Below are 19,542 nucleotides of genomic sequence, written 5' to 3'. Positions count from 1 at the left end.
ATCAAATCCTCCCTTTTCCGTGCAACTAAAGGAGAGGCAGTATATGAAGCACAAAGGCAGAAAGAAGTGGCAACCTTAAGTCTTTCCTTATTAATTTGTGTGAGAGTTTTCCCTACCTTACTCTACTTACTATCCCGTGAAGACAGAAGACAATGCACCACGGATTGCTTAATAAGGACTGGTTCTGGTATCTCTCTAGCAGTCCAAACACTTTTGAGGTTCCCAGGATGCATTTGCATATGTTTAGATGAGGGCGGCCTTCTTAGGGAAAATCAAAACGCAAAGACCCGAGCTGTCCAGCCCTCAGATTGCCCATCTCCTTTCTCCTGTAATTTCCCTCTCTTAAATAAGAAGCAGAAAAGTGGGAACCTACCAACTGTACTCACTATAAATGCTTGCTTGGTTCCTAAGGTCCCTTCAGGATTAAGCCTCTGGCTCCTCCTCCTCTGCTCCCCACCCTGGCTTTCCGCTTGTAGCCAAACAAGATAAAGGCCAGTGTCAGCTGCTCCAAGCTGGCAGGGCTGTGCAGCAGCTTAGGTGCTCGGTGACCTAACTCCCAAGTGAGGGCTGCTACCCAGTCCCTATTTGGAAGCCATTGTATATGTCACAGGCTGCAGTCACAGGCAGGGCTTTTGTAAACAGGCAGTGCCGAGTGTGAACTGGGCAAAGGAGATAGTTGCCAAAACACGGACGCCTAAGGAAACAAGTGCTCTGTGGACAGAAGACAGTCAGCCACCGCTCAGAACCAGGACGGTACTCCCCACAAACCAAGCATGTCTGAGGCCAGATAGAGTAAGGGTCACGGTGTGCTAGCTGTCAAAGCTGTCTGACTAAATGGGCTTGTGTGTTCCCTCTTTCCTCAAGAAACTGTTCCTCTCATGTCTGTATTCCATGATGTGAGAATCAGTCTCGTGATTGCATGAACCCACCGTAAGCTTGAACGCAGCCTTCCACTCCCTGCTTGCTCCACGGGGCTAATTTAGTCACATTAACACGTCTGCGTGCTACATGTCGCATCTTACAAAACAGAGGTAGAGGCGATTGTGTTAGGCGTGATCCCATCAATTCTGACCTAACAAACGGTCCTTTTTTTCTCCTTCCCTTTCATTTCCTTCTCTTCTATTCTGATAACCACTTGTCACAGAGCCCATTCATATCGACATTTAGAAAGGAAAAACGCATCTTCTAGACTATTTCAATTTTTGTCTCATAATTTGATTGCATTAAGGAAAACAAACAAACTCAAGAAGTACACCTTATACCTGAGTCTAGGATAGTAGAATGGTCTCTGCAAAGAAAGCACAAGACGAATGTTAGTAATCTGCTTAATTAAACGCCCCACCTACCTAGAGGGATGAGGTTCTAACTCATCTGGCTTTGCATCAGGATGCCTTCCTGCCTCCCTGGATCTTACAGGGTCCACAGATAGGAAATGAACAATTTTAAGTCTAATTGCTGCTGGCGACTTGGTAGTATACATTGAACTGAGGGATGGAAGAGACAGTGGCTGAGGCTCCAAGCGAAATCTCCAGAGCCACGACCTGCGCCTCTTCCTGTGCCTTCTCACCCACCGACCCTATGTTTTCTGGGACTCCTGGGAGTGACACTGTTCTGTCATGGGTCATCTTAGGTAAAGAGAACATCAAGCGCACCTGGGAAGGGGACATGTTGACAAGCAGGCTGGGACAGACCGACACAGTTTAAAGGCTCGCCCTGGAGCTAACGGCCCCTTTCTATGTTTTAATGTCCTCCCACAGACACATGGCTGATTACACCCGCCCCTCACTCAGATAGCCTGTGTGGAAATTATGCTTTTCCCCTCAGCCACGCATCAGTGTTGCGATGGCATCTTCCATCGCAATACTGTGCTTCATAAATCACGATTCTCCCTCGGCCCCTTCTCCCAGATTTTCTGAAGAACAGATAGCCAACCTGGCTAGGCTAGTCTCGTGTTTTCTTTCTTCCAGGACAGAAATAAGTCCTTGTCACCGAGATTCACTTGGCTATGTGAGGCAGTCGGCCACAAAGCCCGCCCCATCATCAGTGTGTATGTGGGTCACGACGAGATGGATGCTCATCACTTTTGCTCCCACCCCAAGCTGACAAAGTCACCTTTAAGTAGTAGGCAGCCACTTTTCTCTTATTTGAGAAAAATGTCTTGAGAAAGACTGGATTTGTAAAACACTCATCTTAAGATAGACATAGTGACAGGCAGAGCTCTGGTCCAGCCAGGGCTGCCAACAGGACTACATACAAACCTTGTCTGAAATATACAAAGTAAAGTACCAGTATTGTTACTTAGCCACAGCTATTAATGTGAATAAAGTGAATTAAGATTCATTGCAAATCAGCTGACGCTTCTGAGAAGCAACTATGTGTAAAACATCTTATGTTTATATGATGCACTGCGTTTAGCCTCAGGAATTACAATTGTATAGGGACAATCTCTGTCTCTCCTACCCCAGCACTTCTACATACTACATAGGCAAGAAGTAGGCAAATACACACATGCAAACTAAAAGAATGGCATTCATCCTTTGACAGAAACATAAAAAGCACCATTTGCTGGGAAAGGTGATATTTGAGAGGACGTTGATGGGATTCTAGGCAGGGGAAGTGGGTTAACAAAAACACTCCTACACCATGAAGTAGGAAAAGTCAGCAGGTAACTGTTGAGAGAACTGAGAATTCAGTGTGGCCCAGGAGTAGGGGCACAGGAGAAACCACAGCCACATTCCGATAGCTTTGAACACTCTATACATGAGGCTTGGAATGAATCTCACGGGGCTGCAGAATCTGAAAAGATGGCTTAAAAAGAGAAAGTGGAGAAAATGAGACAATAAGCGACACGTGGAAGCTTATATATCAAGAAAGGGAAATGAAAAATAAAAATTCAGAGAATTAAGACTCCTTTTTCTAGGCAAATCTTAATCAATGCAGAATATAACCTTAAAACTGCCTGTAGTACAGCAAGAAAGAGTGGAGGAAGGAGGGAGGCAGAGAGGGACGGAGAGAGGGAGGAGACCGACTTTATATCAGAGTGATTAAGGGGACTTTGCGTTCTGTCCTACCTGCTCCATTAAATATAAAAAGAGGTCTCCATTTTTAGTTCTCCATTAGCGCTGGCTCACAATCATATCACAGATTTGAAGTGGAAAACTTTTAAATACCATTTCATATAATCATTTGACTTTTTTCTTGTTCTAAAATTTCTTTCAAATTCATTTCACAGTAATACATATTAAATCAAACATTGTCAAGATGGAAGCACCGAGGTTAAAAGATTCTCTCTGTCTCCATGTTCTTACCTCCTGACAAGTGATGAGTCTCTCTATTCATATCCTTCATCATTATGCAAAGTGAGAAGGAAGATGAACCACGACAGCAGAGTAATCTTTGAACATCCTGAATTCCAAAATTCCTTAGTCACCTGTATTAATGCAGTGTTTGGTGACTCTGTGTACATCCTCAGATACTAACAAGTTTCTATAGAGGTTGCTAAGGAATTATCTAGGTAGACAGCCCACTGAATACAGCTACCTAATTTTGCTCTCTCCTAAATGCCTACAATCACTACCCCCCCCCCCAAAAGGCATTTCTGGTAAGGAAACATCAAAAATCAGAGGGAAAAACAATGTTTTGAAAGCTACAAATTACATAAAGAAGCAATACATGGCTTTTATAACTTACAAAAGCTAAATACTAAGCCAGTAATTCAGGGAGCACAGAAGAAACATGCCTTTTCTTTCAAGTATTTTGGAACTGGTGAACCGAGGCATCTCTGCAGATAGACAAGGGGCGGTGCCTGGAGGAGTTAATAGTACCCAAATGAGGTCTGGTCTTTGTCCCAGCTCCTAAGAGGAACCCCCTAACTCCATGGGGTTTCCTAAGTAATCAGAAGGACTGGGAATGGAGCCTGGTGGCTGACGGATCAACCAGCCCTGTGAACACAGCATTAGTACTTTTACCTGGCTGCCTCTACTCTGAAGCCCCAAGGAAAGACAATCGACTTTGAAGCTCAGGAGTGCGTCCAAAGTTGGCAGCACTTGATGAATTGTGTGTGTGTGTGTGTGAGGGGTCTGGACACAGGCGTTCATGCTTCTGTGGCAAGTTTACTGAATGAGCTTTCTCCCAATCTTTGGATTTCTTAACATGGAAATTTTAAAAAAGAGAAACCCAACTATTTTTCTTAAGAAGGAAAAATAAGGCCAGTCTACTAAGGACAAAGTAAACACTTCTCAAAAAGAGGCATATAAATGGCCAATAAATGATTGATCTAACCAAGCATCAGGGAAATGTAAGTCAAGACCCTGGGATACTACCTTACTCCAAGAGAATGGCAAAAGCTAACACAATTTGGCAGGAATATAGAGAACGAAGAACTCCTATAGACTACTGGGATGATGTCATCAATATAGCCACATGGAAAGCAGTAGCAACTCCTCTAAGATTGAAATTAAAACTGTTGTGGAATCTAGGAGATGCACTACTGAGTATAACATCAAAAAAGAGATGAAACACATCAAACACAGACCTATGTCCCTGTTTATTTAAACCCAACTCACAATCACTGAAATATGGAAACAACGCAGATGACGTTCATTAAACAAGTAGAGAAAGTTCGAGTGGCATATGTAAACAGTGAGATGTTATTCAGCCATTTAAAAGAATGGCATTCTGTCACTTGCACACACATGGGTGGAACTGGAGGTCACGGTGTTCATTGAAATAAGCCAGACAAAGAAAAACAAAATCCTATGTGTTCTCACTCATGTGCAGAGACAAATATACTAGTCTCAAAGAGCAGGCGAGATAGTGGTCACTAGACACTATGCAGTTCAGAGGGGAATGGAGACAGAATGAAATCTCATAACATACTCTGAAACACAGAATAGAGAAATTCCTTCTGGGTCCTCAGCATAGTAGAGTACCTATCAGTTACAATAATCTATGATCGATTTTAAAATCAGGAGTAGAATATGAAGTTCCCAATAAATAAAAATAATTAAGCAGGAGATGAGAATACTTGTCATACTTATTACACATTCTATACATGTACTAAATTATCTCATAATAATCTCAATTATGTACTATAATGTATCTCATAAAATTGTATAAACATTATATCTTTAACAAAATAAAAGAAAGAGAAAAAAGAGAGAAAGAAAGAAACAAACAAAGAAACAATGAAACAAAGAGAGAAAGCAACAAAGAAAGAAAGAAACAGAGAAGGTAGAGGGAGGGAAGTGGAATGGCTCTGGAGAAGTAAGCAAATCAGTCAAGAAGCAGGGGGAGGGGATGGGATAGGGGTCTTACAGAGGGAAAACTGGGAAGGGGATAATATTTGAAATGTAAATAAATAAAATAACCAAAAACAAAAATAACTAAAAATATATTTATTGCAATGTGTCATTGGTCTGGTTGAACATGCCTGGCTTCTGTGACACCATCAATATTGGATCTTCATCTTGACTCCTCCCAGTTATCCTGTTGTTGCCCTGTGTCATGGAGATCCGGCAGCTTTGGAACAGCAGGACCAGCCCTTTGATGAGCTCCAGTGGTTCACAGATGGTGTAGGTTTTGGGGTGGGCTAATTCATAGCTCTGGATCAAGCTTGGGTGTTATCAGCTGACCACCTTATTGCAACCCTGGGGTGAGCTCTACCACACTGTTCAGGCTAGCCCACCCAATTCTGCCAGTGGCAGGAGACACAGTCAACTCTCCTGCCCTCACACCCTGGGGGCCAGCTCACCTGTGCCCCAAAGCCTGGCTCTACTGTGCTTCCCAAGGCAGGGCCTGCAGCTGGCCAGGGCCAGGGCCACCTCACCAGCACTCATGACCCCAGGGACAGGGGGTGAGGGGTGGAGCACAACACTCCTGAGCCCAAGCCACCTCAGGACAGATGAGTAGCCAGAGTGGTTTTCCCATGCTCACACCCTCAGGGTGGCTCACCCTCACCCCTTCCACCAGGGTCAGCTCTACTGTGCTGCCCAGGCGAGGCAGCACCATACTTTCAAATACAAAATTCCTTTGACTCAATTCAGTAAAACTGCTGCACACATTTCACTAAAATAATCATTTAGAAATAACTTTAAGAACTCTATAATCAAGAAGACATTTCTAATTGACAACCGTTAGCCCACTGGAGTCTCACTGGGTATACAAACCACCCTTAAGGGCGACCCCATAGCCATCAGTAAATGCCAACACAAAACAAACTCAAGGGTATTTTTGGAGATTTTCTTTTTGTTTCAAATTGCTCTGTTTGTGCTTTTTGGGTTTTGGGTTTGTTTGTTTGTTTGTTTGTTTGTTTGTTTTTTAACTGACTGGTCTTTTGTTTAAATGTCATGATTTCTGATTTTGCGTTTTTATGGGTTTGTGTGTGTGTGTGTGTGTTTCTTCTGCTTTTTGTTTTTTCTTTTTACTTTTCGTTGTGGTTTGTTTTATTTGCTTGTTTGTTTTCCAAAGAGAGGGTGAAAGAAGGTGTGGAGTTTGGATTGGGGTGGGGGTGGGGCTTGGGTGGGGAGGATCTGGGAAGGAATGAGGAAGAGGAAGCCACCATTGGACTCTAGTATATGAAAGAGTGTTTTCAACATGTAAGGAAGAAAGAAAGAGAGAGGAGGAGGAGGGAGGGAGAAAGGAGAGAGAGAGAGAGAGAGAGAGAGAGAGAGCACTGCCTCCCCTGGTTAAGCCCGTTGCAATGATGAGGGACAGGCAATGGAGAGATCAGGGTGAATTTAAGCTGTTTCGGTGTTGGTCCTAACAAGTAAATATATTGTAGGGAGGATAACTTTTATTTTCGAAGACAAGTGAATCAGGCCAAAAGATCAAATGAATTGAGCCAAATCTTTCCACTGATGTTAATTTGCCTTCTGCTGCTCATTCTGCAATGTGAGAACACCTCAAATAACTACTATGCTTTCTCTCAGAAACAGAGGACTGTGTGGATGAAGAATTCTCAAAAGGACTGGGATTCCCAAACCCATTTTCCTATTCACAATATTCCTTCACTGTAGCTCCTCAGATATTAGATGCCTCTAATGTCAGCCTGAAATTATAACAATGAAAGGTGCCCTGGCTCCAACGGTCTCCCATGAGCAGGAGTCCTCCTGTGTTCCTTATCGCAGAAGCCGTTCCCACAGCCTGCGACTGTGCCTGCTTTCCCAGAACGGTTTCAGTAAGACAGAGCCTGTTTGTTTCAAACATCTTACTGTGGTTTTGCTCTAAATCTATCAAGTTCATGAAACAGTAAAGCATTTCAACCCAATCAGACATCTAAATCAAAAGTTAATGTCCGATTGAATCAGACTTTGCTCCAAGATGAACTGGTATTTTGAAAAATATCCATAGAGCACTGAGGATCATATATACCTAGACCTTCAAAGAAAAATACCACACATATTTTAAGTACTAGATAGATAGTACAAGCTCAAGGATGTTGTGTTTATATTGGAAGATATAAAAGCACGAGGCATAAGCTCTCTTCCACTGGATTCTTGTTTTTTAATAAATTAATTCATTCATTGTTTAATAAAAACACATAGCTACAATAGGTCTTCTGATTAGGAGCTAATGACTTCAAATCTCTACAAAGAGTACAATAGCTCTTCTATCAACCTTAGAAGACTATGGTTTGAATTCCACCAGACACTTTGGCAGCTCTTCCATTCATCAAAGGCAACAAAAAGATTTATATTTTGAATTTAGGGCTTGTCTTAATGTCAGGAACATCAAGGACCACAGCCTGGATACCACTCAAAGACCGACTCACAGTCTCTCACCTATGCCATCGGCATGCTAGGGCCTGAAAGCAAAGTCCGCCAGCTGGCTGCTCTCTCCACTTGCCACCACCTGAGCTGGGCTGCGGAGAGAAAGAGGAAGCTGCAGTTTCCAGGAGGTCACAATCTGAGCTGCTCTCTTACTCTGCGACTCAGCTAAGCCTGTAGCCACGCCCCACACAGGGGAGCAACTCGCGGCATTCACCAGCAGTTTGGTGGCATGGAAGATGACTGTGCACCCAACGTTTCCATTTTTCATGTCTTTCCCCTGTAGGCAGTAGTTTCTCATAATTGATGTGGCAATCAGAAACAGCGGGGCCTTCTCAGTAACCTATGTCTGTCTCCTTTTGACTCATGCACCACATCGCAGTCAGATCCATCACATGACACAGCTACTTTTGTTCCCACTTAGTCATTTACAGCAGCTACAAAAGAATCTCAGATACAGTCTGCTCGCTGTGGCTTCTGTTTATCGCACACTTTGCCGTGATCCTGACGTTGCTAACAGTTCTGAATGATTCAGGAGCTGACATGCCTCCTGGAGGTCCTTTGAGTTTCTTCAGCAAGAAATGCTATTTTGCCTGCCAGTTAAATGAGTGATATGGAATATTTGTAACAGTCAGCTGCTTCAATTTTTTAAAAAATAATTTGGGGGTGATCTATAATAACCTGATTCTATGTGGTAAGGGTTCTATTTCATTCTTTTAACATATAATAGAACACCAGTAGCTGGAAGGCTACAGTTTCCCTCCTTCAATGTGAAAATTGATGTGATTTTTTAAAATTAGAATACAATTACATCATTTCCCCTTCCCTTTCTTCTCTCCTATTCTTCCTATGTATTCTGCCTTGCTCATTCTCAAATTGACTACCTCTTTCTCTTTAATTGTAGTTGTGGGATGTGTGTATGTGTGTGTATCTCAAAATATAAATGCGATCTAAACAGTCCACAGAATATTACTTGTACATATATGATTTCAGGACTGACCACTTAGTAATTAGATAACCAATTGGAGAGTCTTCCCTGGGGAAGACGATTTCTCCTGACCTCAGAATTCCTTAGTCACCTGTAGGTTTTTGTCTAGAGCTGGGGCCCCATGAGCCCTCCCCTTTCCTTCTTAACATGTGTATTGATATCATACTTGTTTAAGTCTTGTTTAGACAGCTGCGTTGATGAGACTTCAAGAGTGCAGCCTCTGTGACATTTCTGGGAGATGCAGTCTCGCAGCAACCTTCCTGATTTCCTAGCTCCTACAGTCTTTCTGTTTCCTTGTCTGCTATGATCCCTGAAACTTAGATACCGGAGTTGTGTTGTAGATCTATTGGTTGGAGATGGGCTCCATACAATCACTTATTGTCTGCATTTGTATCAGTTGTAGTTTCCTCTAATGGTCTCCATCTGTTCTTTCTTTAAGGTGAAACATATTACTTATCTCTGTGTATAAGGATAAATATTTAAAATGTAGATGTGGATAATGCTGGTTGAGTCAAGTGACAGTTGTAGGTTCTTCTCCAAGGTTCATTATTTTACTAGCCTGAGGTAGTTGACTAGGTTTCCAGGACCAGGCGTGGTTTTCCTCTTGTTGATCAGATCTTACATTCAGGTAAATAGCTGAAGGTTACTACCAAGACATGAGCACCACTATTATACCCTTTGGAATACTGTGCCACTCTGGTTCTTGTGGTTCATAGTTGTCGTTGATGGGCAGGGTCCCTTCGAGGGTTGCTTCCCTCCCTTAGAGGTTTCTGTGGTGGTTCTGGTACCATGAAAGATAGACCAGAGGGGAAGGAGATTTTCAGGGTAGATCAAGTTTGGATCCTCAGAATCCTGTGTCCAAAGTGTTTAGTGTCTTCAGAAATAGGAGTTTGTTTTCATCCTCTGGGAGGTAATGAAGAGCAACTGACATAGCTCATGTTTATGATATGAAATTTCTAAAGAAAACAATTAGCCCTATCTATAAGAATCAGAGGGATATGCTAGCTGACAGTTTAAGGGGAGAAGGGGATGGTTGGCTCCGTTAAATTTGCATTGACCAAAGTATTCTGGCAAAAAGTGAATCAGCATGAGCTCACCCTTTATGCCCCCCCCCCCGCCCCGCCCACACACACACTCCCAACAGCTGCAGCTCCTAAGCTCAGTGTCTTCTCACCTGAAAAGAGCAGCCTCAGCACTTCTCAGTCAGGTTTCCCAAAGGATGCTTTAAAGGAGGAAATGCCTCGCACTTAACAAACTTCGTCAAAATGTGCCGAGATGTATCCATATCTAAATGCAGCAAGGTTTCCATTACAACAGAAACCTGGCGTGCAGGAAGAACATTGTCCCAAACTCAGATTATAAAGCAGTCACTTGAGTCAAATAGCACTGGGTTTTATTCTTCAAGGACTTATAAAGAAAAAAATAGACAAACTGGGCTTCACAAAAACTTAAAACATTTGTAAACAAACAAACAAACAAACAAACAAAAAACCCACCCAGTATCAACACAAAAAACAGCAAGAGAAATACCAATAAATAATGTATATGAAAAAGGATCAACAAATAGAACATACAGAAAACTTAAGGACACAAAAACAAAAACAACCCAATTTTAAAAATGAGCAAAGAACTAAAATATATATTTCTCCAAAGAAGGTATAAAATGGCTAATAAATCCACAAAGCATTATCAAACATCAGCAACCATTAGGGAAACGCTCACCAAAGCTAGAAGAGACTACCTCCCCAACAAACAAACAAGCAAGCGAAAGCATGAGGGTGTAGAAATATCAGAACCTTTATGTTAACATAAGTATGAAGCAACCCAGCCCTGTAGGAAACAATGTGGCAGTTCTGGAAGAAATTAAAAATAGAATCAGCAGCCAGAAAAGATCCAAGAAAAAAAAATTCCCTTTTTGGATACAGAGCCAAAAAGGAACGAAAACATCCTCAGAGAGAGAAAATCGTGTACTCGTGTTCAATAGCAGCAGTGTTCACAACAGCCACAACATGGAAGCAACCAGGGCTCATCCATCAGCCGATGAATGGATAAACAAAATGTAGTAAATACACACAATAGGGTATTATTCAGGCTTAAATGGGAAAGGCATTCTGACACAAGATGAATGAACCTCGGAGACAGTATGCTAAGTGAAACAAGCCTATCACAAAAGGACACATACTCTATGATTTCACTTAGACAGCCAAAACCACAAAGACGGGCAGTAAAGTGTGGGTAGTCAGGGGGTGAGGGAAGGTGAATAAGGAGTTACTTCTTGGTAAAGTTTACAGACAGGGAGTAAGATGTTTGTGGGGATGGCTACACAACGATATGAATGTTTTTAATTCCACCGAGTGATTAATTTTAAAATTATTCTTACCAAAAATGCTTATAAAGAAGAAAAATATATTTTTGCACATGCATGAAATTCCCGACATATAAATATATCTAAATAAAGGTGATCTTTATGATAAATTCATGTCACGTGTCTCTTAACAGAATTGTTAATAAGTGAGGTCTAATAATAAAATCAAGGGAGTGTCAAAAATCATGAAAGTTCGAATTCTATAGATCTAAAATTTCAGCTAAATGAATATTGGATCTCATATTGATACATGAATTGATTTCAAGCACAATTCAGGACACAACCTAAAAACACATAATCAATATTGTGATTGTTAGTGTTAATTGTCAACTAGACAGAATCTAGAATCACCCGGGAGACAGGTCTGGTCCTGCCTGTAAGGGATTTTCTTGATTACGTTAATTGAGGTAGGAAACAGCATCTTAACTGTGGGCTGCACCATTCCCTAGGCTGGGATCCTGAACTGTGTAATGGACCATAGATAAACATGGTGAGACTAGTATTCACTGTCCTCTGTACCTTATTGTTGACTTATTGTGAACAGTTGCTTCAAGCTCCTGCTGTCTTGACTTCTCTGACTGTACCACAGAACCGTGGGCAGGAATCAACCCTTTCTCCTTTGAGTTGTTTTTTGTCAGAGTATTTTGTCACAAACGGGAAAAGAAGCTTAGATAACAACCAAGAAAATTTCTCAGTACTACCTGAATATCGGCATCATTTCAACATCTGCCCAAACCCTGGAGAATGTGTGCTGCCACAGAAATACTTTAGGATGGCATTATCTCAGAGCTGCTGTGAGTCACTGTCTGTAAGGCATTAGATCTCCCAAAGAATATGTAACCATGAAGACTTGACCATACACACTTCTTAGATACTAATTCTTTCTGAGTACCAAGAATATCTAAGTCCCTAAAGTACTGGAGACACATATCTAAACTCTCATCCTGGATTAACCCTTTCCTCTCCAAGTTTGTTTTGGTCATGGTGTTTTGTCACAGCAATAAAGAGCGAATCAAAGTCATCCACTGTCACCAACCATTTCCCTCCCCTAGGACAAAACTGGACAGACATAGAAACCACTCAGAAGTTTCAGTGGGCCATACTCTTTCTCAACTTGGCTATAAAATGTAAGTGCTTTAAATATTTCTTTATATTTTGCATTACCTCAAAATATTCTCTTAACAGTAGAAATAACATATATTAATATATACATGTATGATAATAAATGTCTACTATGGGATAAGGTTAGCTCAAGTGAGTCTTTTTTCTCTATCAAAATGCAAACAAGCAGGTCAATGAATTCTGCTGCAAAATTTCATAAGGGGAGCTCTGTCAACCAGGAGAGTAAAACCTCCTCCTGAAGGGATGGACGTTCTCAGAGTAGAGTAAGCAGAACATCACGCCCTCAGAGGGGACTGTTTGACCTAAGTTCTGCAATGTACCACGGACACAATACTTACAAATGGCTATATCTGGGAACTCTATCTCCAACCACCATTTTCTGAAACTGAGCTACTAACATTAGCTTCTTTTTGTTGCTGTTGTTGTTGTTTCTTTTTTTCGGGACAGGGTTTCTCTGGACAGCCTTGGCTGTCCTGGAACTCACTTTGTAGACCAGGCTGGCCTCGAACTCAGAAATCCACCTGCCTCTGCCTCCCGAGTGCAGGGATTAAAGGCGTGCGCCACCACGCCCAGCTTCTAACATTAGCTTCTGATAAGAGCTAATTTTATAAAAGTCAGTATTACATAGTTTGGGGTTTTTTTTTTTTTGTCTTTTGTTTTTTGTTGTTTTGTTGTTGTTGTTGTTTTGTTGTTGTTGTTTTGTTGTTTTTGATGATGAGCCAGAACTGACACACGGGCAATTAAAAAACACAATAAACAAACAAAACAAAAGCAATATGTCTACTCTTAAAGATCTCTGGGTAATTGGCAAAGTCAGAAATGAGGAGTTGTGTTAAAAGAAATAACGTCTAAGAAGATGTGTAAGCTAAATCCTTAGCTAGCAATGGAGAAAATAACAGGCAGATTTACATATAGGAAGACCGCCCAAGTGCCCAGAACCAGTGGCATCTATTCAACCTAGGTGTGAGGTGAACGTGGTCAAAGAATAAAATCTTCTGGAAGCCAATTTAGTTATTTATGTATTTAGGTAAATTATATTCATTGTTAGAAAATTATTTTATTATAACTACTAACAGAATAATGGTACATGCTAGTGAGACTCACTTTACGCTTTCCATACATGCATGTAACATGCATTAATCATAATGTTCACTCTCCACTCTCCCCTTTCCTCTTCCAACTCCTACACAGTTTCCAACGTTCCTCCTCCACTCTCAGCTCCTCTTCTTGGTTTTGTTTTTTGTTTTTTTTTGTTTTTGGTTTTTTGGTTTGTTTTGGTTTGGTTGTTTGTTTGGTTTTGAGTCTTTACATTTAAAAAAAAGAAGTGATATTTGTATTTCTGGCTTGTTTCACTTAATACAATATTCTCTAATTTTATCCACGTTCTTAAAATAATAAGATTTCCTTCTTCTTTGTGGTTAAATAATACAGGCACGCACATGTACAAGCACATAACAATAGCATAATATTTATGGGTGTGCAGGCATCTCTAGTGTTTGCTGCTTTGAGGCATAAACCCATAAATGACACAGCTGGATCGCATGGTACTGTATTTTCAGTCTTTAGAGAACCCTCAATGCTAATTTCTATAGAATCAGGACAAGTTTACATTCTATCAGCAGTGTAGAGGGTTGCTTATCCTTCACACCCTTGGTAGCATTTCTTTCTTTGTTTCTTTGTTTTTATAAAAGCCATTCTAACTGAGGTGATATGGAATCTAATTATAGTTCTATTTGCATTTCCCCAATTGCTAAAGTTATATTGATCATTTTAAACATCTATTTATTTGCATTTATATTTCTTTCAAGACAGATGTTTCAGTGGTTAACGCACTTGGCCACCAACCTTTGCAACTGAATAGGATTCATGGGACCACTTTGGCTGAAGGAGAGAATGAACCACTTACACTTTTTATTGTCTTAAAGAAAATGCTTTCAGTTTTTCTCCACTCAGTATGATGTTAGCTATAAGACGATTGTATATAACCTTTACTGTATTGAGTCATAATCTTTCTATGCCTGGTTTATTTAGGGCCTTGTACTATGAAAGGGAGTGAGTGTTATTAAAGGCTTTTTCTTCATCTGTTATAATCATGTGATTTTTGTCTTTGGTTCTATTTTTATGCTACATATGTCCAACCTTGCATCCCTGGACTAACATCTGTTTTCCATGGTGTATGGCTGTTTTTACTATGACGTTGAATTTGGTTTGTGGTGTATTTTGCTGAGGGTTTTTGCATCTAAGTTCAGGAGTATTAATTGGTCTGTAGATGTGGTGTCACTGTTGCTGCTGGTGGTGGTAGTGGTAATATTGGTATCCTTGCCAGATTTTGTGGTAGAGTAATGCAGACTTCAGAGAATACATTTCAAGGGTTTTCTTTCAATTTTATGGGATAGTCTGAGAAGTATCACAGTTATTTCTCCACTACAAGTTGGTAAAGGTCAGCAGGGAAGCCTTCCCATCTGAAACGAATTTGAAGACTTGTTACAGGTCTGACATTGTTCCTTGTTACCTGTCTGCTTGGGTTTTTATAGCCTCTCCATTCATAGAAGTCCATAAATATGGATTTTTGTGGATTTCCCCCAATGTATTAACATACTGTTCTTTTAAAAATTGGTCTGGGATATAGGTCAATGATGCAGTGCTTCTCTGATATCCACATGTTTCCTTCATTTTGTTGATTTTCTTTGGATTACTTTAAATATTTATTCTTTATTTCTGTAATTTAAGTAGAATTCTAAGTTCTTATTGCTTGGAGTATATCCTTCTCCAGAAAAATTAGAATAGAGGATCTCTTTTCTAAGACACAAAATATAGCTGTAGGAAGGAGTAACCTACCCTTAACTTGGAAATTTGGTCAATATATACCTACTGGATGTTTACATTTATCTTTCATATTCTATTAATAAACAGCCTCTTTATCCAACAACAGAGTTTCTCAACCTTGACACTGTTAAAATTTGGCTCAAACCATTCTTTGTCACGTCAGCACTATGGAGTGCTCAGCTGCTGTGGTCTCTGCCTACTATGTGCAAGGAATATTCACCCACTTCTGCAGTCGTGACAATCAGAAGTGTCTGTAGATACCACTGAATGTTCCCTGGGAAGTAAAAGCCTCCAGAGAACTCCAGATTTCTCAGGAGGCAGGGGCAGGGGCAGGGGCAGGGGCAGGGGCAGGGGCAGGGGCAGGGGCAGGGGCAGGGGCAGGGGCAGGGGCAGGGGCAGGGGCAGGGGCAGGGGCAGGGGCAGGGGCAGGCAGAGCTCTGTTAGTTCAAGGTCAGCCTGTTCTATAAAAGTTCCAGGAAAGCCAGGGCTAGGTAAAGAGATCCTGTCTCACAACAAACAAACAAGACGTCCAGCTTCATATCGAAGCTTATAGACAAGCCTCTACCATATATGCAGAGTTGTAAATCAACTGCTTAGATAAAAATTGACATTAACTAAAACTATGCATGGGTGAGTATAGATACACTCTGCATTTATACATGAATTCATCATATGAAGAATAAAGTGATTTAGTGCATCTCATTCATATTATTTTATTCTTTAGAATATTTAAACTAAAAAGAAGTCCTAAAGAACATTGTACAAGTAAAAATCTAACAAAAATAACTACTAATGCAGTGTATCTATGGAGAATTTAATTGGGCCAGCTTTTTCACAGAATTTTAAATATTTGCCTTTTAGCAGTTAAAATTATGTTTTCATCATCATAATAACCTCCTAAAACTCTCCTACATGAACAAGAGGACTGAGGGAGAAGCTGACATTGTTTTGAAAACAGAATTTTATTTCCTTTTATGCTATTTGCTGCTTTGTCTGTTTAGAAGAGGACAGACAGTCAATATGGGAAGTGTGTTTAGCATGTAAGAAGAGTCTTTTTAGAAGAAACAGTTTCAAAGTGGAAAGGAACCTCTGAACCCCACCCCCACCCCACAATCCCACCTCCCCCACCCCCCTCCTCCAGTAAGGCACCCATTGATTCCCTGGGCGTTGTCTTTCCCTCTGCCTGCCCCTGTAAAATCTAAGTGACTAGTGTTAACTGTGAAATCATCTTTAGATTTCTAAAGCTTAGAACATTTTGTAACTCTCGGATACAATGTTCCCTTTCTTCTTTAGTCCTGCCAGGAGCTAACATGAAGCGTGTAAGTTAGTGTGAGGTCTAACTTTGCTGAAAAGTAACACATTTACATCAACAATTACAGAAACTGGCTCCAAGAAAGGATGAAGACCCTGTCAGTATCTGTCCTCCTTTCTTTCCTTATGTAAGCCCTTTCACGTATTTGGGTTCCCAAAGACAGTCTTATTTAGAGAGACAATGGCCCTTCCTGTTCTCAGGAACCAGCTCTTGAAGAAACCTGATTTTCTCCCAGCTGCTGCTTTCTGAGCATCGCCTTGCCAGCAGTGAGCAGATGGGCTCGGCCGTGTTAACAACCGAGGGAAGACTCATTGGTTCTGGCAAATGCTCAAGTACATAGCGCTGCTATTTTTTTTAAAGAAAATAGTTTAATTGTTGATCATTTTTGAATAAGAAGAGATTCTTTGGCTACCAAGAAACAATTTAAAAAGCTTACCATATATAAAATTAGTATTCCAACCCATCCTATAACTCTAAACACTGAAGGTGATTTAGTAAAGATTCTCTTTAACCTGGAACCTATTCCTTTCAAGGCTCTAGACCAATTTAAATCAATTGACATAACAGGCAAATAATACAATGGAGAATTTTACAAGACAATGTAACATTTGAAGGCTCCTTAAAATTTTAATTATGACTTTCAATAGACTTTTGTTTTTTCCCCCTTCCTTCCCTGTTCATCTCCACTTGCATAATCCTGGCTCACATCCAGCCAGTCTTAAAGAAAATTCTGCTCAGCCACCTACTCTCAAGTGCTCACCACGCTGCGTCAAACAGTAATTTTATTCAGCCATGACAGCTTCTGTCTTCTTCTGTGTTACAGTGCTATGAATTATAGAGCTGATAATTTGTGCATATAATAGAATTCCTAGGCGCATGCACACACACACACACACATAAAACACACTCATGTGCACATACATACACACACATATACATTCATACACATACACACACAAACACAATACCCACACATACACACATTTACACAGAGACACACAAACATACAAACATACCACATGTACACATACACACACAGAGGCTTGCATGCATGCACATAAACCCACACACTCATACACACTCACATAGCCACACACAACACTCACACACACACAGAGACATACCACACACACACACACTCCCTCACAGACTCCCTCACATACACACTCACCTCCAGAAAAAGTCCAATGTGATATTGTTCTACATACTATTTAGAAAGGAGACCCTGTGGAATGCTAGATATTTTTGGTGCCTGAGTTCCTGTTTGACCTTAAAATCGAACATTTCATCCAGATCCAACCTACCTCCTCTTTGTTCTAATGTTATGCCTTCTAATGCACAATCTTGAGGAGTGTGTCATTGTGTGGATGTGCGTAGTATTAGAGGTTGACCAAGATAGGTGGGCTCTACACTGTTGTTCCTGGTGTCATTTGCTAGGAAGGTTTAACATCTACAACTACTGGTTTTCACAAAATTGTTAGAAAATGCAGCAAGAATGACAGAGCTATCAGAAGGGGGAATGCGGGAAAAAGCAAAACCAGAGAGAATCCCAGACCTTACCAGCACTCATTTATTGCCAGGTTTAGGAGCCCTGCGAGCTTGCCAGCACTTCTGTTCCAGGCAGTCTCCCTAGTTCCTGCGTCAGGCCTGACCAGGTAGGATCAACTTCCCTTCCTTGCACTGCAGAAGCTGGGCTCCTTTCTGTGCCCATTTGGAGAGTTGCTTGGACATAGATGAGCCACACAGCTGATGCTGGCCAGGCCTGAGAACAGTGGGGGTCTACATCGTTTGTTTAACTCTCTGAACATAAACTTGGCAGAAGGCTAAGTTACCAAGCAACTGCATTTCTGACATAAAGCCTTTTAACAACCTTTTCCATAGATTACTAAAAGTTCCCAGAACAAATTCTTTCCTAGTCTAGTAAAGAAAACAGAAGTGGCCGGGGGGGGGGGGGGGGTGTAAGGGGGGCCAGGATGGAAGCAAGAAAAACAGGAAGAGACTTCAATGGAGACTCTTGAGTGAAGGGTGCAGGCATCCAGAAGAAGCAAGTACCAATGAAGGATGGTACACACTGATCGCAGCATGGCATTTGCTGCAAGACTGCAGGCTGCTGTGGCTTTCACTTATTTCACTTAGTGTGTAGGATTACATAGACTTTTCTCTCGGTTATAGTCACTCACACTCACTTCACTCACTTCAAGTACATGTACGTCTAATACGACATAATCCATGGAGTGAGTACGAAGCTAGCTGACTTGACAGTTTCATGCAAACAGACAAGGAAGAACTCGGAGGGGGGGGGGGGAGTGGGAACTCAACATCGGGGCAGCCAACCCTCTTTCCTTTCCCTGGCTTTGTGTCTGTCATGCATACAATGAATACATCATTTGTGGAGAATTTTTAAATAACAATAAATCAACCAAAACACAACCTGTCCTTTATTAACACCATAGCCAAAACTCTAAAGTCAGAATTGCCAGAATTTTCGCACGTACATCAACTTCCAACTGCTCTGACTGTGTTCCCTCTGCTTCCTCTCTTTTCCTGAAATTTACTTCTTATAACATTGTACTCCATAGAGGAGTCAGTTCAGACAGCCTCCAGTTCCAGTGTGAATCCCAACACTTCTCTGACTTGGCGGCAGGCTCAGTTGTAGGGTCCTGGCAGATGGGAGTCCTTCCTTCCGCAGAGCCTCCAGAATTCCATTTAAACGGTTGTTTGCAAACAACATAGGAAGAACGTAAACAGGAGCTCTGTCAATTATGTCATTGTGTATGGATACTTGGGGTTTGAAGCTCATGTTTAAAATGTAAAACCATGGTACACAGTGCGAGCTGTAAAGTATAAATTTCACTTGGCAAATGCAAAGTTATAGATGAAATGTGACATATTTCGCTGAATTTCAAAAGTGTTACCGTTGGAACTTAATCTTTATAAAATGGTAATTAAAGCTGTTGTAGAATTTAAAGGTAAATAAAGAGAACAATTGCCATGGCTGACTAGTTACGTGATTATCATAGAAAACAATTACAAGCAGGGGGAAGGTATTTAAAATGACTTGTTCTAGACCAGCCATGTGGCTAAGAGATCAAGGAGCCTGCCACCAACCCTGTTGACCTGAGCCATCCCTGGAGCCCACAGTGGGAGGCGGGAACTGAGTTCC

General features: G+C 41.2%; 1 protein-coding gene across 10 annotated transcripts in view; it reads right to left on the bottom strand.

Annotated features, from left to right (window-relative positions):
* The window catches only part of Akap6 (A kinase (PRKA) anchor protein 6), a 456,981-nt gene that overhangs the window by 364,398 nt on the left and 73,041 nt on the right, over positions 1-19,542 (bottom strand). The window contains exon 3 of one of the 10 annotated variants that reach the window (XM_006515822.4): positions 7,782-7,861. The exons of 4 other annotated variants lie outside the window; for them this stretch is intronic. The gene's annotated coding sequence lies outside the window, so the exon portion shown is untranslated. Of the gene's footprint in view, positions 1-116; positions 204-373; positions 493-7,781; positions 7,862-17,939; positions 18,274-19,542 lie in introns of those variants that run through there. 5 more of the 10 variants (XM_006515826.4, XM_030246699.1, XM_006515825.4 and 2 more) reach the window with 5 other exon arrangements.

The sequence above is a fragment of the Mus musculus genome, chromosome 12 (assembly GCF_000001635.26).
Source record: "Mus musculus strain C57BL/6J chromosome 12, GRCm38.p6 C57BL/6J".
Taxonomy (NCBI): domain Eukaryota; kingdom Metazoa; phylum Chordata; class Mammalia; order Rodentia; family Muridae; genus Mus; species Mus musculus.
The sequence above is the reverse complement of the archived record's forward strand: the minus strand, read 5'-3'. Positions and strand labels throughout refer to the sequence as shown.